This window comes from Seriola lalandi, unplaced genomic scaffold (genome assembly GCF_002814215.2).
Source record: "Seriola lalandi dorsalis isolate HSWRI2012SDOR001 ecotype SW California unplaced genomic scaffold, Sedor1 jcf7180002054470, whole genome shotgun sequence".
Taxonomy (NCBI): domain Eukaryota; kingdom Metazoa; phylum Chordata; class Actinopteri; order Carangiformes; family Carangidae; genus Seriola; species Seriola lalandi.
The window spans coordinates 1,362,696-1,385,655 of NW_019525023.1; the positions used below are offsets into that span (position 1 = coordinate 1,362,696).

General features: G+C 40.1%; 1 long non-coding RNA gene across 2 annotated transcripts in view; it reads right to left on the reverse strand.

Annotated features, from left to right (window-relative positions):
• Nucleotides 1–22,960, reverse strand: part of LOC147818808 (uncharacterized) — a 27,213-nt gene continuing 4,253 nt past the window's right edge. Inside the window, exons 2-5 of one of the 2 annotated variants that reach the window (XR_015437581.1) lie at nucleotides 17,377–17,493; nucleotides 16,159–16,228; nucleotides 15,082–15,243; nucleotides 1–200 (exon numbers count right to left, since the gene is read on the reverse strand). This is a non-coding gene — a long non-coding RNA (uncharacterized LOC147818808). Of the gene's footprint in view, nucleotides 201–12,132; nucleotides 12,545–15,081; nucleotides 15,244–16,158; nucleotides 16,229–17,376; nucleotides 17,494–22,960 lie in introns of those variants that run through there. The other variant, XR_015437582.1, reaches the window with a different exon arrangement.

A 22,960-nucleotide genomic window follows, 5' to 3' on the forward strand; every position in this document is an offset into this window, starting at 1 on the left:
TGAGCTGATGGAACCAGAGGCTCTTGTTGGAGTTGTGGCAGATGGACGAAGTTGGGAGTGGCGGAGCGGAGCAGGTAAGTTCAACAGGTAAGTTGAAGCTGAGCAGGCAATGGAGCTTGTGGCAGGCGGCGAAGCGAGCGAGGGAACAGAGCTGGACGTGGCAGGTAACTGAAGCAGGCAGGGGCGATGAACCCGAGGCACTGGCAAACACAGAGTTAGGATACAGATGAGCAAGAGGAAGCAAACTGACAGGAAACTTGACCACATAAGCGTCGGTATACCCGCATAGGTGACTGAGCAATATGGCGGAGACTGGAGGGGTTGAAATACTGCAGCAGCTTGTAGTTAATGGGATGATGAGACGCAGGTGTTTAAGTACCAGGCACATAACCACACTCAGACACACACACATACACACACACACACAGGCAGGGAGAGAAACAAACTGGGGATACATAACCATGCAAGGAAGGGAGAATGGAGGAGAAAACAGGGAACAAAGGGAGAGCGGGAGAACTATTTGCTATGTTGGGATTGGAAGTGTTGACTGAAAGTGAATCCATAGTACAGTAAGTGACTGTCATCATCTGTGTCATCATAACATTTTAGCGTTAATTTTAGCATTTCCCAATCAATCATATCTAGACAGGAAATACTTCAACAAACTTCTGGATCATTGCACATGTATTCTCCCAAATCCTGGCACTGCACTGCAGACCCATAATGCTGCAGCTTGTAGTCCAGCGAAGAAGCCAGAAGAGCCCCCCCCCCCCATCATCATCACTGGTCATGGCTTTAAGGTTATGAGCAGTTCAACCAAGGAGTCTTTTTTTTTTCTTTTCTACTCACACTGTTTCATTTGAAGGATTTGTAGAGGTGAAAGTAATCAGTAGCCTATTCCTGGAGAAAGAACACAACAGCCTTTTTGGAAACTGTGAAATAAATGCCAACATCAGCATGCTAATATACTGACAACGCCAAATCTAATGTGCTGCTGTTTAGCAGGTACTGTTTACCATGTTCACAATATAGCATGTTAAGATTTAATGCTAAGTACTAAGTGCTAATGAACACCAAACACATCTTTATGTTTGTATGTGTGGCACTTACTGTAGCCAACAAATAAGTATTGAGTTTAAGTAATGAATTCCTATCCCACAGTCATCTGAATCTATCACAGAAACAAAGTTTCTGCAGATGCTCAGAGGAGATATTAGCCTGTGAAAGCAGGAACATCTGTATCTCCTCCATATGTGCTGATGCAACCATTTTGCTAATCTGCTTACACTTTAGAAAAACGACTCTGATTGTGGAGTCTGCCCAGATATTTACAGGAGGAGGAGCATCTCTGTGTAGTAAAGTTTTTTGAGATTTTTGTCACTTGAACTCTGAACTGTCTCAGCACATTATCCGACAGGGAACTGTGCACTCTCCCTTAAGAGCAGCGCATTAATTTAGCTGCCCTTCCATATGAGATATTAGTAATAAAATCCATTTATGCTTGTGTTTGCTGATCAAAAGGCTTTGGCTTTGGGTGGGACCACAGCTGCTTTTGCCAAGTAGTGAACAAACAGAGGAATTAGAGGAATAAGAAAGGAGATCAGAATAGCAGGATATTACTTTACTCTGAATAAATAGCAGGTTTTAATCTGAAAGGCCTTCAGCAGCTTCTCAATCTTTTCAGCAAAGTGAAATCCGGTGCACATATGCGATGACTCAGCTGCTGCTGCCTCAGCTTGTACCTGCAACCACTTTTAAGACACTGTGACAAGTCCTATGAGTGTTTTACTGAATGGCTCGATATCTTTGAATGCACAGGCTACATTCACTATCCCACAACCTCCTCAGTGTGAATTTTGTGTCTTGGTCCAGCATGACATCTCATCTTTTTTTTCTCTCTCTCTCTCTCTCTCGCTCTCTCTCTCCCTCCTCAGCTGTAAAATGATTTCAGCCTCTATTGTCCTCTTGACTGTTTTGCTGTCTATCTGTCAAGGAGACAACTTCCTCCCTGAGACACTGTCATTGGTAATCATGGCCTGAGATAAACTCTGCTGGAACAGCTGGAGCCAGCCTCCAACATCCAGCACCAAGGTCAAGCTCTAAAAGACACGTAAGAGAAATGGGCCACTTGAGGAAAACAGACATAACAAGTTGAGCGTTCATGTGCCAGTATCTGCCCCCCCCCCCCCCCCATTCAGGTTTTAATTTTGCTACTTTAAAACATGTCATTGTCTTTATTATGTAACCTTTGACAAACTTTATTTTAATGTCAAATTTCCTGCTCATCCGTCCCTCCACATCTCTGTTAGCTGTGTTGTAACGGTTTTAAGCTTCAGGTGAACAACTGTAATCAGTTTTATGCCAGCGTCTGTGATGGAAGATATTTGGCTCAGGACTGAGTCAAAGACTGTGCTTTACTGTGCTGTGCTGGGCGGCACTTAGAGCTGGGAGCTGTAATTCTGCCTCCAGCTGACAGATAAAGTGAGCAGGTAGTAAATAATAAGAAGCACTAGAAGACCTTGGAGGTGGCCTCTGAACTAAATTAATGTCCCTTCTTCTGAATTTAAATTACACTGTAATCCACAACTGCTTTTTCAAATCACAGAAATATGCTTTCAGTGCTGCTGTACTCCACGGCTGAAACACAACTAGTAGGCCGGTGGTCACCGCCGGGCTGCCCACTTTCCACAACAGGAAACAAGGCAAGAAATAAGATACTCCATCACAGATTTTGATTCATTGGAAGGACTCTCGGTAGTATTAAATATTTACGGGATGAGGCTTTCTATCAATAACTACAAAAATGTCTCTGCCATCAGTCTTTGTCATTTATCAGACGAGTGCTCACTTTCACTTTGGAGAAATGAGGAACTTGGGCATATAAATTTCTATCTGAAATCAGTAGGAGAGAAGTAGAAATCAATAGCTGGGTTTGTTTCCGGCAACATTTAGAATAACGAGTGAGTGGCACCAGACAGACGTCCAGCTGGAAGACAGACAGAGACAAAATACGGAAATAATCTGTCTCCTTCCGTTTATGGGTTTCTGTCCCCTTCACTTCAAACATGCTCACTAAACAAAACATTTTAGACCTTTTCCCCTGGGACTCATACTGGAGGAAACTAGCTATTCATTTAATTTCCCGGGAATGTGATACAACCAGCATATCAGCAGAAACTCTGTCCTGTTTTAACTCTTTCTTCAATACTGAGACTATTCATCAAATCCACACATCATTTTTAATTCACTTTTTATGAGTATATTTCTAAATTTAGACTAAATGCACAAATTCTTTGAAACATGAGCATGAAATTTAATTATAGACCTAGAAAATAAAAAGCTCGGAAAAATGGAGAAGACAAAAACACCTTCCGCTGAGGAAGACCATGAGTAAGTGGCCCTTTAGTTTGAGTATTTTGTCAAACTACAATTTCTGAGGTCAATAATGAACGTTCACACTCAACTTTTAAGTGAACGCAGATGAGAAGCCCTAAATTTGAATCTTGTGAAGAAGTCCATGACATGTGGTTGAAAGTTCCAGAAAGCTAGTAAGTGGACCAGAGTTAAAGGGCCACTCCACCGATTTTATTTTCCACATTGTGGTCAGTTTAGTTATTATGAAGAGGACTGTTCAGCCTGTGAGAAAAATTGTATAATGTCATCTGTCGCTCTTTCTGAGAAGTGTGAGAAAATAACCCTGATTACGTCATAGTTTTATGAGTTTAAGTTTAATCCATGGTTCAACGTATAAATGAGTCAATCCAAAAATAACTGGTCTATCTAAACATCTTGTTATCGGTTGGCAAACAATGTCAGTAGTTGACAGATCTCACGAGAGTATGGCACTGAGACAGAGGCAGGTCTCCAATAAAGTTAATTTTCTACTGATCTGTTGATCTGAAAAATGTCATTTTGATGTCAGAATGTTCTGAAGACGTGTGGCTTGTGAAAACTGGGTCCAATATTTATTTCGGTGACTATGTGGCGAAAGAATCTGCGATAATCGGTGATCTCGTTCACTTCGCCCATTGAAATGAATACACTCAGACCTGCTTCCGTTCTCCTAAAGGGGCGGGGAGGTGGAGAAACTCACGTCACACAGATACAGGAAATAAAAGGAAACGAAATTCTCTATTGTCTCTGGTGTTACCAAACAAAAAGGGTGGAGTATGAAAGATGTGTGTGTTCACTAGGCAGCAATGGTGTAATGAAAGACACTATTGAGGTGCATTATGGGAAGTGTGGGATTGTAGTGTAGGATTCTGTGTTTTGAGCCCCCCAACTTTATGAAATGCAGAAATCGTTGGAGTAACCATTTCTATATATTTTTTAAACTATTAGAAACATCTTCTCGTCATTCTGTACAATTAATATCTTAAGTGTATCATTTTCTGCACTTATCTCCACACCCCCTCCTACGCCTGGTATGAATTTAAAATGGAATATGCCCGCTATAATGGCTTTTTCCTGGATTCACCTTGTAATTGTAGAGCATGAACAGATGGTGTCTTTAATATTTTGTATTCAGTTTATGTCTGAATTTAAATGAGGGTAAATGGCCTAGGAACAAGCTAACATGCAATGACATGGATTCATGATAACACTTACCCAAACCAATAATATAACCTGCTGGCGTAAATCATGAACAGCATTTATGGTTATTTCAGTTCTTTCTTTCTTTCTTTCTTTTTTTTAAAGGCTGTGGTCATGAGAAAACTGGAGGAAAAAACTGACATTTTTATATATATTTTTTGGCCTTGAGATGTTCTGAACAGGGGCTGCTGTCATGAGCAGTCCTGGCCTCAGTCCTGATGCCTGATGATACAAAAGACAGTGGCATGTAATGGGGTTGCAGCGGTGTTATCATGCAAAACAGGTAGGTCAAAGTAGGGTGAGTGTGGCAGAGAAAGCATTTCAAATGGCCCACGGGGGGACAGCGAGAGGACAGTTGATGTTAGCGTCCCAAGCCACCTGCTGCCTGCCGTGCAGCGAGGAGTCCAGCGAATCCCTCCTCTAATGAAATTTGACATACTGGAGATGACAGGTGCCATGACAGCGCTCTGCCAGGATACAGTGGAAGGGGAGGGGAACATGAATTCTTATAAGTTCCCACACCTGTGCACCCCTGCTCCACTGTTCCAAGGTGAGGGAGAGTGTGTGATGGAAGTGCGGGTGATTTCGAAGTCGGCAGGTGATACATCATTCAGCAGTGGGTCCGCAGAGGTATACTCTCAGCAGAATAATGACAGGTGTGATGACAGTCGCACATCTGAATAATCGTGTGGCATTAATGTATGAATGTTGAATGGACCTTGACCTGATGTAGTTTATACCTTGTAGATTGAGGTTAAAATGGTCCTCTAGACAACAGAGCGGCAGAAAATTGGCAGCGTTGTGTGTGTGCGTGTGTTTGCATGTGCTGGCAGAAGTGTACGCATGTGTGTCTAATTTGAATGATGTTTCTGTTTTTACATGTTTTCAATTGTGTCGTCAAGTCTACCCTAATTAATTCGCAGTTGGAGTCTGTCTCAGTGAATCATTTATCTCTGCTCTCATTTCACTCACAGATGTGCACCTCAGTTGCTATCTTGGAATTGTCACTGTGTGCAACTCGTGGGCATGACAGCTTTGACATTTCATTTGATTTTGTTATCCATCTTTCTCACGTTCTTGCGGTTAGCCTGTTAATTAGCATCAGCTCTATACAAATGAATTCCAAAAGTAAAGTTCTTTAAGTTCAGGCTTGATTTGAAATGTTTGCTTCCAAGGGATGTCTTGAACATTTACAGACTTATTAATGAGTTGCTACAGTAGACTCCATGGAGTTGCATTGTGGCTACAATTAGTTTATTCGTTCAATTAGGGAATTATGATCAGAAGTGAGCAGAATGATGGCTCTATGGCCCTCAAAACAGGCCACCAGCCGTTGAAGACACAAAAAGTTAACAAGAGGTGGTTGCTTGATGCACTCAGCTGCACAGAGCCTCCACGAAGAGCACCGGCTTGTGTGCAGCAGTAGCAAACAGAAGCCTGAAAAACTCTTTCATCGTTTGCAGTCAATGAGAAACTTTAACTGGGATGAATGGGATGTCTCAGTGCTCTGTATCCAGCTCTCATAATATATCCATGAGCTGCACAGCTGCTTAACATCTACTGAAGCGCCAGCATGAGAGCACTGGGATCTCAACAATGAAAATTAGACTTTCCGCATGCCATTATTGAAACTGTCTTAAAATTAAAATTCATGCATTCACAGCATGAAGTGAGTAGAAGTGACAGCCTTCAGTGACTTGAAATGCAAACAAGTGAGACAAGTGAGACCATGAATCTGGGCCAACTCTGGCATATGATTCTGGCTATTATACTGTCAGATACCATAACATTCAGTTTCCTCACATGGCACACTCATTTGAATGACTGATGGGGGACATTATCTGAAAGTACAAATGCAAAAATAAGGACTTTTTTCAGGTAACATTCCACCAGCAATGGTATTTTTCAAAATGCCGTTTCTGATGGGAAGACTATTTGATTCGTTTTTCCCAAGAAAAAGTAGTAGTAAAGAATAGTTTTTCGAGTTATAATATGTGTAGAAGTCTTTTTTGTGTGTTTTTTTGTTTCACCAACATTCAAAATCCTAACCTTGAATGCCCTTCATTGCTTGTTTCAAATAATGTCTCTTCTTCACCCATGCATGCTTAAGGATCATGTTAGTGTGTTTTTGTTTTTTTTTTGCATTTTTTATCCTGCTTACTTTTTACGTGAAATCTCTGCTGCAGGCTGCTGTTTGCTTCTAGAGCTGACTGCTGTTGTACTGTGGTGTATTCATGAGCCATGGGAATGACTTGAGAGTCACATGCTGGAAAGCAGTTTTTATAGGAAGAAATTAGAGAAAATTTACTGGATGTAAGAGCATTGTTAATGGCGCCAAAACATTACAACAACACATATAACAATCAGATATTTTTGCTAATTGTTAACACAGTCACAGGTAGATTTTGTCCTCTGGATGCCTATCATAGTCTGGCACTCAGGTCAGGTGATGAATTGCAAAGTTTCCACAGTTCAGGCTTTGGTATTTTTAAAAAGTGTTAGCTTGTAGGAGGTGAGACATACTGTATTTCTTAAATTACATTATCATACATTTACTCTTATCATTGGTGGAAAGCAACACCCTGTGCTGTGCTGCAGATCAACAGTTTTCTGATGCCTGTCTACAGCTTGTTTCCTTCAGACAGAAAGTATAAAATATGAAGTATTATCACATTGATAAAAAAAGCTCACTTTTTTTTCTCAGTTTTTTTTAAAGACTGAGCTAGATGTATATGTTCGCACCGAATACACAAACCCTACAGGGAGCTGAGCCATCATTGAACGGCACTGCTGATCTCTCTGTGACCTACCACTTCAGTACACTATTCTATATATATATATATATATATATTTATTTATTTTTTTTTTTTTTTACATTCAGGCTCCTTGGGCATCCTCTCTGTTTTTGGGTGTTGATGTGTAGGCCAGTGTATTTGGTAACCATAGTTACATGACGACATCAGAGCCACACTCAATCTTCATGATGTGTTTATAATGAGAGTATAGATATTCTGTAAAGTATCTCCATGCAGAGCGTGGTCAGCTGCCAAGGTCCTAGCATACACGCATGTGAGCATGATGAAGTGTATGAATGCATGAAATAACACATGCAATAGCTATGTTAAATAACAATATAAAATAATTCAATAATCATCAACTTACACTAATGTTCTAATGAATTTGTCACAATTAACAGTAAGTCCTCAAGTTATTCTTCCATGATGTGATTAGTGACATACTGGCAAGTTCATTTGTGACTCCAGCGGCCGCAGAAGATCAATGGTGCCTCTTTTAATGTCTGTCCCTTGTTTCCTATTCCAGCGCAGAAACATCGAAAACTAAAACCATTCTTCCCCATCTTAACACTGTTTTCGCTCCAGCTGCAGAAATTGCTTCATGCATAATACATCAACTTTTAGTTATTTATTCATTACAACTGTTAGCATTGTTACAGATACATACTTTTTATGCAGTCCTCAGCCTCTGGTTCCTTTTTCTATGCCATTGCTCTATGACACCAGTTTACTTGAACTTCACTTTTTCTTTTTTTTTTCCTCCTATGACATGTTGATTTATCTATTTCAATTTAGACACCAAGTTTTCTGTCTGATGAATCATGCATGGTGTTTTTTCTCTCTGGGGTGAAATAAACCTGTTAATAACATGGTAGGAAGCACGCAGTCGAACTGAAAACACCGGATTCAGAGCTAGTGGTGTGGCTATAGGGTTGGCTAGGTCCGTCAGTGGAGTGGTCCACTACTTTTGTCCAGACTGAAATATCTCTACAACTATTGGATGGATTGCCATGAAATTGAGGTCAGATACCCATGGTGTCCAGAGGATGAATCCTCTTCTGGGATCCCTTTACTTTTGCTCTACTGCCACCAATAGGTTGAAATTTCCAATCATCCAATGGAATATCTCAACATCGATTAGACTGATTGGCACCAAATTTTGTGTTTTCCGCTGCCAGAAAAATGACAGGTTATTATACTCCCTTTGCATTTGTTGATATAACTGAGTAGAGGTAGCATGGTGAGTTGGTAATTGTAGCTATTACAATGAGCAAATACTGAAAATATCTAAATTTGGAATATTTATTTCCTTGATGTTAACGCTATGGATAGATTTTGACCTGATCACTGAATAATCCTGTCTCTACTTATCTCATTTGGACACGTTTCACTTGGAACCATGGAACTTGCTGTGAGCACCATGTGTCACTGTTTCACATGCTTTCTGGGAATTTTTACAAATGTGAATGAAGTCACTCATCGAATTGTGGTCCAAGAAGTCACACTTTTAGTGAGTAAAGGAATGACCGTGTTGAAACCAAAATAAAGCAAACATCCTGAAGTTTCGCACATCGTAAAATGTGTCAGATTAGAGTTGTTCCTCTGCTCACCTCCTAGTGCTTTAATCATCTCCGCAGCTTGCTGTTAACCACCCTCTTGAGATGCTCTCTGCAGCTCTCATGTCTCCAACCTTATCAAATTATTGAGTGGCTCAACACTTCCTGCTGCCCCTGCTTAAATTCAACTTTGGTGTCATTCAAAGCTGCTAATGGTGCTCTTTCCATCACGTGGTCCAGCCTCTGTTTTCACACCCTTCTCATAAATCTCTTTTCCGCTCCTCTAATATGCATTTATCAAAAAAATAAAAATAAAAAATAAAAAACTCCCCTTTAGGCTGTTTTTTCTTTCTAGACTTTTTCTCACAGGAATATCGTTACAAAGATTTCACTGATGTTACTGATCATCATTGATGCAGCTGAAGTTTGAAGGTGACTCCTCACGAGCTCAGACGGGGTATGCCTGTTAAAAAAAAAACGTCGGCACTCCTCCAAAGAGGAAACACTGCTCTAAGTCAAAAGCTTTGTTTCTGTATTTACCCCTCTGACTGCCAGACAGAGTAAATATTTTATTTTGACAATTTTCTAATTCTCTTCTCCACAATAGCAAGCTGTTATTGCAGCATATTTTTTTGCTGCTACAAGCAATTATGGCTAAAGGGCTCCACAAGCTGGGCTTAGTGAACTATTGTTAGAAGCATCAATCCCTTCAAGAATATGAGATTTAATGCGTGAGAGGTGAGACTTTTCATTCCACTCTACAGCGATGAAGCTTTGTCCAATGTATTTGTTTGGGGCTAAGGTATTGTGTTTGCTGCCATGACAATTTATTCCTGGCCAACCTCATTTATATTGTCCCAAAGATAACATGTTTAACCACACAATGCTCTATTGCATTCTTTTTTCCATACATTTGCAGCTATGAGTAGGTTTTTCTTTTTTTCTTTTCCACAAATATGTGCATTTAAGAGAAACAATGCTTGGATCGTGGCCTCTATTTATTTTATAATTACCTATTGTCGTGCTGGCAAAAGTTCAGAATTTCTGGTAACACATGAGGTTCCAAAAGAACCTACCGTGTTAAAAATCTACAGGACCTCAGTGTTTCCTCTGCAGGACAAAGAAAAAAAAACTGCTGTGTGTTTCCAAAAGCGCGGCAGATCATACTTTGTTCATGTCAGCATCCTCTGCCAGTGTGGATGCAATTGCTTTGACCATATACTATAGCATCTCAATCCACCCAGAGCCTCTTCAGACAGTTATGACCATATATGATATCAGATTTGAAATGATAGTGCTATTGGCAAAATGAATTCCTGTCATCTCCTGGGATCCCACTGAAACATGTCAGCGCTGAGTCTTGGGGGAACAGCCCCAGACTCTTTTTCTTCTCTTCAAACAGCAGTTGAACACTTTTTTCTTTCTTCCACATGTTGCTTGTATCTATCATCTGGCCAAGGAGACTATGTATGATAGTAATTTACCCGAAAAGAGGTAACACAAGGTACTTGGGACTAATATGCGGTTTGTGACCCCCCCATGCTGTGGCCATGAGTATATACTGTATCAATGGCCATTGTCCTCACTATGCCAACCACTGGTCTGACTCTTTTTGCCCCAGGAGGTTTAGGGTTAAGATTACAGTTTTTCGACACAACACTGCTGCTTAAAGTGCCTACAGGTACAGAGTGGAACTGCTTCATTTTGTTCAGGTCCTGGGGGAAAACCTTGGGTATCGGGCTCCTCAATGTTAAGAACCAGACCAGTTAGGATCTGGCCTGGCAGTCATGGTCCATATAAAACTGAAAGATACTAGGGCACCCTGCTGCTTGAGACCTCCGCTGCAAAAAATAATCCTGGAGGGAGAGATTTGGTGAGTCCAGAAATCTCAGTGTCTTACATGAAGCGCTTATCCAGTAGTACTTATTTTGAGATGACAAGTGTTGATTGGAGGGTTGGTGGTACATTAACAGGGTGGATATGGCTCTAGGGCCACTGAGTGTTACATAAATTTTGCATAAACACCAGCACAGTGTTGATTTTAACACTCCGAGTTAATTAACAATGATGTTGAGCGATATGGAAGTCAAGGGTGAAAAGGTTTTTTTTTTGTTTGTTTGTTTTCTTTTCTTTCCTTTTTTTTTTTTTTTTGTCCTGGCAGGTTTACATGATTTGAAAGATTTAGTAACTTAAAAAAAAAAAAAAACTTCATTATGCACAATGTGGAGATTTGCCTTTGGTTTCACCATAAGAAATGGCATTAAAAAAACAACCTAAAATACAACTCGCAGTACATAAATCTACTCCATACACCATATCTCATTAACCTACCGTGCAAAAAACTACAGTAAAGTCAGGAGCGCCGTCCTGTTTCATTTATTACCTTGACAGCATTTGGGACAAAGGATTTCTTGTGGATATTTCTATTAGCCATCAGTGACCTTACGTCTCCCTGAGGATAAAAGTTCATATCCACTGTACAGCGGATGAGACGGCTCATTAATAATTCTGTCAGCTTTACTTCTTAAGAGTTCATCATACATACTACTTAGCTGCTTTTGTGGCTTTCCTAAGATTTCAGAGGCCATGTTCATTATTTTCTGCAGCTTGTTTCTCCTCTCAATGTTCAGGCTACTGTATCACACATCATGGCCAAAAAGATAGAATGCTTTCCACTAGGCCTTTATGCACACAGCATTTTTGGCTCACTGCAAAACAACTTCTGAAACTTTTTTTTTTTCTTTTTAAAGCACCATTGACTTCCAGGTTTCTCAATTTTTTTTTTTCTTCAGAGTTGAAATGGGGTCCTACTGCTGAGGGGATTTTACACCCATGTGGTATGCGCCCTAACCACTCGGCCATCGGGTCGCCCCAGGTGTCTCAATTTTAATGCAACAATAGAGCCAGTGCATGACGGTACAGTCGAATAACCTGCAGTTTAGTTCTCTAAGTGATTTTATGTGTGTGAGTATTCCATTGGTTCATTCACTTATTATTTCTTTCATTGTTATACCTTCTTATTTCTTCTCAGGGTCACAGAGTTTGGGAACTGACAATACCCCAGGAATGCTTTGACAGGAGCAGCCACAAAGAACCCTGGAGTGGTTACTTGTCCAGTTTTTTATTTTTTTTTATTTTATTATAATACATTTTTTTACAGTGAACTGTAGCATGGAAAAGTTGCAAGTTGTGGGAATTGCATTTCATTGAAGCAGTTAAAACGTGTTAATAAATCCCTATGTATGCAAATATAGTCCATCCAAGATTTGAAAAAATCCAATGGTATTTTGATTAAAGCAGTTATCATTTTCCGTTCTATTCAGTGAATCTCTTCTGGACTCAAATGTAGACTCGAGACTCAGAGACAGTTTGAACACTTGACAAGAATTGTTTACTGTCGAAGTAAGCAGGAGAGGAGATTGGACTGGGGCATTGAGGCAGCAGAGGAGTAGGGCAGGCAGCAGAGAGATAAACCGGACCAGGGGAGTCAGGCTGCTAAAGGCAGCGACAAAGTGCAGTGGGCTGGAGTAGTTGTAGGCAGCAGGGAGAGGCGGTGTACAGGGAAGGAAGTCCAGTCTTACAGCAGAGTGCCGGGTGAGGCTGAAACACATGGAGGCAGGCGGTGACGAACCACAAAGGTGAACAGACAATCTGGCAAAGAGATGTGCGAAGAGCCGGGGTAGATATACTGCAGCAGCTTGTTAGGGTAACGAGGTGATCAGACACAGGTGCGTAGGAGAATTGGCGGGAGCCAGAAACCAGGAAGGCACAAGCGGCACATCCACACACACACACACTAACACATGCTGTGTCTCTTGAGTCACTCACATGTATGCACAGTATACTCACTGGTGTAGTGCATGAATTTCAACAGGTTAGTATTGTCCCAAAGCACACTGCGCCGGAAATGACGATCGCAACAGGTGACCGAAATTGTCGCCCACCTGCCAGGCGACACGGAAATTAGGCCGCCATCATCATCACCACCTCCTTCTGCGGTCGCCATTTTCACAAGTTTGAATATACGTTGGTGGTGCCCCATCTTCCACTACACAGCCAAGATGGCGACCGCTAAGGGTGAGAAGTGTCCATCGTTTTACACTCAATTCTTTGACCGTTTTAAGTGCACCATCCGGGTACTTGTCGATGTGAAGGCACTTACTGTGTGCACTCACAATAGCAAGTGTGAGTATGGAAAGAATTGAGACACAGCGAGAGACAGATGAACCGAGGACAAACAGGAAACACCAGGAAAGGGAACACAGTGGAAACACAAGGGAGCGAGGGGAAGACAGAGCAGAACCTTAAGAGCTTCAAACACTGTCACAGCTTTTGAAAACATCTCCCTTGATATGAGACTTGATCATCTTTTCATTTTATAGATCTTACTGTTGAGAATTTCTACCTGGGAAAAGCTGCATGTCCTCACAAGATCCAGAGGTAGACTCTTTAAAGGGCAGTGACATTTCAAAGTAATAAATACAACTAACCGCCACTTGATGATTTTTGTTTTGCAAGTTATTATTAGAATTCATGTGAATGTGTTGGGTCAGGTGTGAGAAGAGGAAGGAGTTTGTGAGCATATTCATTTCTGTGCTTCTATGTACATTATGCATGTAAATGTGCGTGTAAGTGTGTATGCATATTTCGATGGCACTCAGCAGCATCATAGAGACATATGCATTTTTACACTGTAATGACTCTTCCTTACTGTTTTGACACTATGTATGGGGAAAGCTGTTCATTAAGGATCTTCCTGTATGCAAACTCGCCAGCATACGAAAACGTTATATATATTGCTCACCATATTCTCATATATATTGCAGGCAGAGCTGTGAGACGCAAATAGATGTAACTTTCATAGACTCAAATTAAACTCAGCAAAGCCACTGCAGACCATGAAAGCATGATTTCCATTCCTTAATCTGCAACGTTTGTGACTATTTAAGGTCATGCATATTTATAAGAGTGAAAGCCCCAAAGTAATAAGAATGCCTTGCGTTTCCTTGCATTTATCTTGTTACTGTCATTTTTACAATAAATGCCAATCTGCTCACAAAGAGGCAGCTGAACAACCACCCATGTTCCATTCACTTGCATGCATTTCAATTCAAAAACGCTAAGTAATGGGGAATAAGTCTACAATATTCTGATACAATGAACAGGCAGAATCAGAGAGGTCACTTGTGCCGAGATTGATGGCACTTAATAGGAACCAATAAAATGACATGATTAGGGAATAAATGAATCGACGGTTTAAATAGGAGTTTGATCTTAAATTGTATATAATTTGAAAGATCAGAGCATATTGACTGAGAGAGTACATAGATTTTAAAGTAGGTGCTGTTCCTCCAACACTGTTTACCTTCTCGATTGTCAAGGGGCCAGTTTTCGCCTTCTCTTCAAGTGATTGATCAAGAAACGTCTTTGACAGTTTGATGGGAGCTTGAGTGATGAGCACCCTTGAGTGTATCCCACCTGTCAGGGTGGAATGAATTGTCCATCCCATCAAAGATCACCTTTGATCTTGCAGGTGGAGATAGTGGAAAGGCACATGCAGAGGATTCAGGCAGAAAAGCATCAAATGATGTTACAAAAGAGAAAAAAATAATGATAAACTGTGACTTCTACACCGTTTCCAGTCAGTCTCATTCTATGGAATTGCTCGCTCTTCCGAGTCGTTTCACACGTCGAGTTTATGCGTTACGGTTTAAAGGTCGTTTATGAGATTCTCACGATAAGTTTATAATTGGACACCTTGACAAAATGACCGTGTGACTGACACAAGCTACAATCAAACCCTTTCACTATCGCAAGTAAACAAGCCTTTGTGCAAATGTGTCAATTTCTAAACCAATCAGAAGTGAGCACGACCTCTTCAACCTTCAAGTGATGATCTGTAAATATACAAGCAAACAGACTAAGAGGTGTAATCTGTCATGGGAATTTAAGTTGCCAGGCAGACTTAAACAAACGTTTCTTCTCATTGCAGAACTCCTCTCACCCTCGCTGCTTGCTAACAACAAACACAGTGTTTGGATGATAGATAAGCGCTTCATGGCACTGCTTGAAAGAGAGGCAACAATGCATCCTGGTGGTATGGTGGGAAAAAAGAAAAAAAAAAAAAACACACTCACCCACTGCTGCAGGGACCTGGAGTTCAGCCTCTGGTCTAAAACAATAGACATGGTGGGAGGCCAGCGAGGGATCAGATCCCAGTCAGTGCTAGCATCTCTCACCCTCCCAGTGAGAGTTTCTGTTGTGGCAGTTCAGGCCAATGGACATTGTTATCACAGGCGCTGAGGAAATAGAGGAAATATTGAGCCAAAGTGGTGTCTGGGAGGAAAAAGAGAGCACTATCACAACCTCATAGCTGACTGCAGGACAGGCTCTTTGTCAACTGTGCTGCAGAAACTTGTTAGTGTAACATCACACAGAGAAACGGGCTATTGCAAGTGCAAGAATCAATGACTCTTTTTTTTTTCTTTTTTTTTAAGAGAAGATTAAAGTTTTTATTGGCTAAATCAACTAAACGGCCCAATTTATTGCACAGTCGTAGTCTTGCTTGTTTGTGTGGTTTAGCTTTGAGTGCTGTCGATTTTGATGAGTCAGAGTGAGAGAGTCTACACCTGTTTGTCTTTTGGTGAAACAGTTAAACCTCTGTTTGTTGCCACTTTTGGACCATCAACAACCACAGCCTGGAGACACTGAAGAACCTGTCATTCTTATATCAGCATGTTAACATATTAGCATTAGTACCTTAGCATGCTAAAATAAGCTATTCTCAGTTTCTCCATAATCCATTTGATTAAGTAAGAACTTTGAAGTCTTTTCTCTGGTGCCACCCTCAGCCCAAACTTTCAATTTTTCCCCAGTGGTAATAAGAATCTATGAAGCAAAATAGTGGTTTCATCCTCCAAGCACTTTTGTTTTGAGGTGAGTAACACTTGCACAATCTCCCTGGCAAATCTTAAGTCTCATTCCTGAATAGAGCCACAGATTCACTTCTTCACAGTTAAAATCAGATGTGACTGTCTTTACCATGCATTCCAGCGTAAGGTTTAGCTATTTTTTGATGTTGTTTTAAGAGTTTTTGCTTGTCTTCAGAGAAGTCTTGGGCTGGTCCAGAAACTTGTGTTATTGTGAGCCTGTAAAGCCCTTTGAGACACTGAATGTGATTCATGGGCAATACAAATAAATTTGACCTGACTTACTTTGCAATTATCAGAGAATAAAGTAGCGCATCCCTCTGCTCCTTGGAAAGCTTTCAGCCTGCACAGCCATCTAAATATAATATAAAAATACAGCACATTTATTCCTGTTACGCACTTATGCAGAGACCAAATGTGACATTTGCTTTGAAAACCATTCATCACTGTCATTGCATATCACAGTCAATATATGACCTACAAGACTTTTTATTTTTCATGCCAAATTCAACTCATTTGATCATTTGTGACCATTTGTTTTTTGTTTTTTTATGCATTATAAGTAATCTATAGTCATTATTAACCACAGCTATCATTTGTCATAATCTTCTCATTGTCATTCCTGGATCCACTTCATGGTCATAAATCAGGCTATGAGCTGGAATAATCTATATATATATATATATATATATATAAAACATAGACTTGCTCCTAGATGTGTCACAGTGTGCTCCTCAGTTCCCCTCAGCCCCTCCTCACCTTTATCATGCCATGTTCTGCCCTTCATCTCCTGAGACCCGTCATTCTCCATCCGCCCACCAGATGTCCCCGCACATAAATCAGATTTTAAATTTTCAATTACCTGGGCTTCCCCACCCACTCACACACCTGTTCCCAGTTCCCTCACCACTCCACTCAGTATTTAAACTTTCCGTTGCCACCAGCTCCTTCTCAGATCGGCTGATTATGTCTGCTGTGTGTCTCCCTGTGTACTTGCTCGCTGCATGTAGCATCCTCTTGCCTCCAACTGGCTTCCTGCTTGTTCACCTGTCTGCCTGTAAACCTTATTTCACCCATTAAAGCAATATCACTGCATCAGCCAGGGTCCTCCCTGTCTGTGCTGTTACAAGCAACCTTGATAGGTTAATGTAACAGTTGCCTATATTTAATCAATTTGGAGGTTTAAAAGCCCATAAGCTATGTAACAAATAACCCTCATGTCTTATTAATAATATGCCTTTAAATTGCAGTGCAGTGAAAGCTTTTTTTTTTTTTACTCTCCACTTTTCACATTTCAGCCTGTGGTGTTCTGTGCATTTTCTAGAGGTTTTGTACAATGTGAATTAGCAATTTTCTTTGCACTTCCCAGAATGCCTTTCAAATACTTGGATTCACCTGGACTTGCTCTATCCAGCTGGGTTTTATGTGTACGTATGAAGAGAGGGCAATATTCATGATTGATGACTTTCCAGTCAATAAAAACGCTAAAGCTGAAAAACCTACCTTGTCTTGTGGCTTCATTGCATTAGAGACTATTACGACTGCAGCTGGTGGAAAAACTGGAACAGTATCTTTTTTCCTCTTCATTGGATCTCTCCATAGTACATGATAGCTGGATTTCTGAGTGTCAGTGAAAAATGGCAATTAGAGAAAAAGAATTTTTGATGCTTACTGACATCAAAACTTGATTTATATTTACTTTTATTTATATACTTTTCATATCTCCATGTGATGAAATGCCGTCTAAATTTATGAAACTACAAACTTGACCCAGAGTTTGAACTGTGTCTCACAAACATCTTACATTTGAAACTACTTTGGGATGTTTTTTTCCTGAGTTTTTAATGTGTGCCACCATCTAGATAAATATTTTAATTATCCATTGAAATGCTCTATGCTCATAGACCTAAGTCTAGCTCATCTGTCACAGTCAGCTAATGAGTTTACCAAGCAAACAGCTCTGTCGCCACCAACTCCCCAATGCAATGAGGCCACAGGGAGGGCACGACCTCCAGCATCCCTCTTCAGCTTCCATCCTGTCCCCTCTTCAGTCTGGTGGTTCTGACCAGCACTAACGTGAACGTAAAGACTTGCGCTAATGAATGAGCTGTCCAATTATAGATACCACAGTTGCACAGACACCTCCTTTCACTTTCATTTACACACACCGGATTACCCGGATTCCTCTGTTTACCTCCTTCAAGCCCTTCCCAGATAACAGGAGCACACTGCGGCAAGTTTTGCCAATCTGTTTGTTATTAAGAGGAAAAGATACAAAAATAAAAACACAGATGAAAACTAATTTTCTCAGGTGTTACACACAGGTTGGTTGTGATTTCAAAGATGGCCAATTCTGTTATCAAAAGATGTCAGAACACATCCCACGTATTGTCAGATTCTTCACTCCAAGACATTAAATGTAGATGCTCTTATTTTATTTTTATCTACAGCTGTTGTGTCTGCATCTATGGAGGCTGCTGAATTTTCTTTTATTCTCCGCTCTGACAGTTAAGAAGGCGTCTTGGCTTTATTTCACACCACAGCAGCTTGTGTCTTCATATTTGTCTCAATAACTCCTTTTAAGTACCTGCTGCTATGCGTTGTTTTCCCCTCATTATAGGCAAATTACTGCTCTCTCTTTGTTTAGTATGAAATAGTGAAGCTAATGTAGATCAACAAAACAGCCCGAGGCCCCTACCCACTTGAGCCCGAGTCTGTCTTCCTGTCAATCACATATAATTGGATCAACAACAGAAAGACATGGACAATCTATGAATCATTTTAGGGGGAAATGATAAATCAAATGGACAAACACTCACACACACACACACACACACACACACAGGGATGTCCATATACAGGCACACACTCACAATCAATCATATGCACAACAAAAGATGAAGGTGTACCGCATTTGGAACATACTGTACTACATATACAGTGGATATATGTGAGGGAGGAAATAGACTACAAACCTTCAAAAAAAAAAAAACACTTTGCAGTAGCATCCTTATTTATGGCCCTCAAAGCGTGAAGATGCCAATGCAGCACCAGTGTCCATCACTGAAAGCACATAGAAGTCTCAAACTGTTCTCATAACCAGGAAAAAACACTGATTCAGTTCAGAAACCAATCAGTTTTTAGAAAATTATTTTTAAGCTTTTTTTTGCCTTTTAATTTGTTCTACTTGTATTTCTTCATTGTCAGAGGCTGCCCCATTGTATCAAACATCTAGATTTAATGCTGAGTAAAGATTTGATGTGTAAATACAACCAGGAGAGCCTTTGTGCAACCGGTGGTGAATCAGCCCCATGAAACTAATTCAGGCCCGTGAACTGAATGAATTACTGGCAACTGCAAAAGACATTTTTGAAATTGCTTACGATATGTGCAGAGCTCTTCAAGATAAATTCGCAGGGGAAATTGACAAGTGTAGTGTGATATGTCATGCAAAAGCTACTTTTTTTTTTTGTTGTTTGTTTTGTTTTGATAGTAAATTAAAGGTGGGAAGTTATATGACAGCAAAGCACAAAAAAGGAGAGAAAGATTTCAAATCAGCCCTGTAGTGGCACTTGAACAAAGGGGAATTACAACCCACTGGTAGCCTGTCAGGTATCTTCACAGCGCTCCAGCATATGTAAATGCTGGAAGTGAAGCAATGTCTGTCATAGCTGTCAAAACATGATTCTGTAGAGACTTCATTCAGCGCAGGAATGCAAAACACACCTTGTTCCGGCACTTTGTTATTGTCATCTACTGTAAATACACTGAAATGCGTCAGGTGGAATAGGCACTTATTCATCATTCGGCTGTAACAAGTCCATCAGCGACATCCTACAAAATACATTCAGTTTTATAACAGAATGTTGCATCAGCAGGTATGGGCTCTATTGCTTTTCTCGCTTTGAAAACACAATTGTGGCGTCTCGAGGCACTGTAATGCTTTAAAGATGCTGTAAAACACAGCCAGATGCTAACCTGTTTTTAGGTACACCCAGCACCATATATCTTCCAGAGCCACATCAAGGAGACATATTCTACCCATAGACTTCATTCCTCTAGGTCTATTTTTAAGTGAAGAGTTTCCATGGTAACCCGAGGTGCAGGTATTGCTTGTTGAAAGTGGTTTTTGAGGTCTAGCCACAGAGTTGGAATTGAATAAAATAAGAAAGAACCAGAAACAACAGCCTTGCCTCCAATTTTTTCTTTTCAGCTGCATAGTCAGTTAGGACATGAATGAGAAGTGTTTGAACCGGTGATCTGTAGGAGACACGTGGTAAGGGGAGGTGAGGATACCAAACTGTTGCTTGATAGATGCGAGCTTAGATTTTGCCAGCCGTTGTGAGTTGGAAAGCTTTGTCTCAATTCCACTGTTTACCTTCAGGGCAGCTGGCCCAAATGTTCATTATGGTGTGCACAGACAACTCCACACTCTTAATTTGAAGGGCATTTCAAATTGCTCCAGAGATGTGTGGCGAAAATGAAAAAAGATGCTGTGTTTAAGGCAGAAACAGGAAAATAAAAGATTAATATTCAACCATTGAAGTGCAGAGCAGCCAGTCTTTCTTCTCCATAGCCTTCAGGATGAAAGAAATGATGACTTGGCTGTCAAACAGCGTTTCTTGAGTGCTAGCAGCAACAATGACAGGATGAAATTAATAGTTGTGGGAGTTTTTCAATAATCAAATGAAAAACCCCACGCCTCGACTCCATCACAGAATATCCTTCACCGATAGCTGTTTGAGCATCTTTCACTGCTAATATGAAGTCAAATCCATCCACATATGTTCACACATTTCTATATCAAACAGTGGAATATGTAAAATGTACAGTATTTTCTTCCTGCAGGCCACTTTCACTGTATCATGGATTTTTTTCATATAAAACAGTATAAAAACTCGATGTTATAATGAAATTATTTCAGCGCTCAAAGGCTATTTTAAGATCTTAAAGAAACATTTTTCACTCTTATATTAAACGATCTGTTAAAGGGGCTATATGTAATTATTTTCTTTTCAAATATTCAAAAATTAACTAAGATCACCAACAGAACGTGAAGAAATATCAGATTTAACGTTATGTCAGGGACGTCTGTGTAGAGTGTTGCAGAAATATCTACTGAAGTTAGCATGCTAACCAGCTAGCCTCTTCCCATCTCGTAACAGCACATATTGTAAATTTCAAATGTTAAATTCTAATTGTCTCATGATCATGAGATCAAATCTAACACGTTTATGTCAATGTCTCTGTTGATGTAAAACATTAATTTCTAATTTTTAAGTTCAATTTATACCTCACTATTACTGTAAAAATCACAACCTGATGTTATTTATGTGAGTAACATTTGGTTAGGTGTCTCCAGGGAGAGGAAGAAACACCAAACAAACAACAAAACAGACCTTTTCTTGTAGCTTCTTTTGAAACTGTGTTTTAGGTCGCATTTGCCCATTCAACCTGAATTGGAGGATAAATTCTTACCTTTACTATTAGCATTGAGACATTAAGATGGCTTTTAAGTTCTGCTGTGCCACAAAGTTGTGGGATTGGCAGTGACCTGTTAACATTGTTTTCAGAACATCAACACAATTTAGAGGATAAAGCTTCCCTAAGTAAACTAACAAGTAGAAAAGGCAGGATTTGACACACTGACATTTACAAATCCTGAATAGGCTACACTTTTACTGTCAGACTAGGCAGGCAGTCAAGGAAATCTGGTTAAGTGATCTGACACAAAATCTTGCACAAAGTTTGTCTGGCTTTAATATGTCCCTCACTAATAAAAGTCTTCAGAGAATATAAATAATTTATATATTATATTATTCATATTTTCTATTTTTCTGCAAAATTATAATTTTTATTATTTGTAGTTCCAGAGACAAGGTCAAGAATTTTACAAAATGATATAAAAATTACTGATTTTGAAAATGGCAGCTCAAAATTACAACACAAAACAATAAAACTTGCGATATAATCACAGAAAAGTCCTCAAAAACATCATTAAAACTACGCTCCTTTAATTTCTATGGGAAGCCCTGACTCATACATTGAAAAAATAGCTACATACTGATGTTAATGGTCTTTTGTCATTTTCTTTAAAAGTCCATTTATCATTATGGTCAATAATGAGAACTGGACAGACCAACTCCAGATGTGGACATATTTTCCTCTATTATATTTCAAGTGTTCAACTTGGCTACAGGTTTGGACATAAACAGGACAGGCAAATTAAGCAGGGTAACTTCCAAAAGCACCAGTGGTCTGCATAGAGTCAATTGACTGTAATGCAGGCAGACACAGATGAGACGAAAGCAGTTCATCTCTTCGACAATACGTTCATGTTGGAGGTTGTAATGGCCCAGAAATAGAAAAATTCAGTGTAGCTGTAGCTATTACTAATATAAAAGCCCGTCAGGATTTTTTCACGGTAACATGCAAGTGATCCCTCCACAACTGTCATACAGATATTTTGGTTACTGGTCTGGTGAGCTATAAAAGAAGCTTTTACACTGACTTCAAGTGAGGTTTATTCAACATGAGTTATACTACTTTTAAAAATGACTACATTGTTAACCTAGCACACATTGCAGCTTTATATGGTCTCCTATTTAGATCTTTACGCAGTGCTTTCTGAAAGGATACTACTGTAGATCAGTGCTTCTCCAGAAATCTAGTGTACCCTGGCTTTTCACTCCGTTATATTTAGTCAAAGAGCATTATGAGTCATGGCCATTGTTTAGCTTTGCCGTGCCGCTTGTGTTGCTAATCTGGCAAGCTGCAAAATCTCTGCGATTGTCCTGCTGCACTGACTCAGTTTCCAGGTATAGATTTCTAATGTTTTGTTCTTCTCATGGTAATCTTATCTTCCCTCTTCCTCTTCTTTTTTTTCCCCTGCTTGTCTCCGCTACTCCCCACCTACCCCACAAAGGCGGGAGTATTAATCAAAAGAAGTATGTCTCCCCATTCCCTCCTAATAAGTAGAGAATGAATGCATGGCTGCCTCCATCACAAATAGCAATGAGACCTTAGACTCCATTACCACAGGCTTGTTAATTCATGAAGTGGGTTTCTTCTTGTACCCCCCCACCCC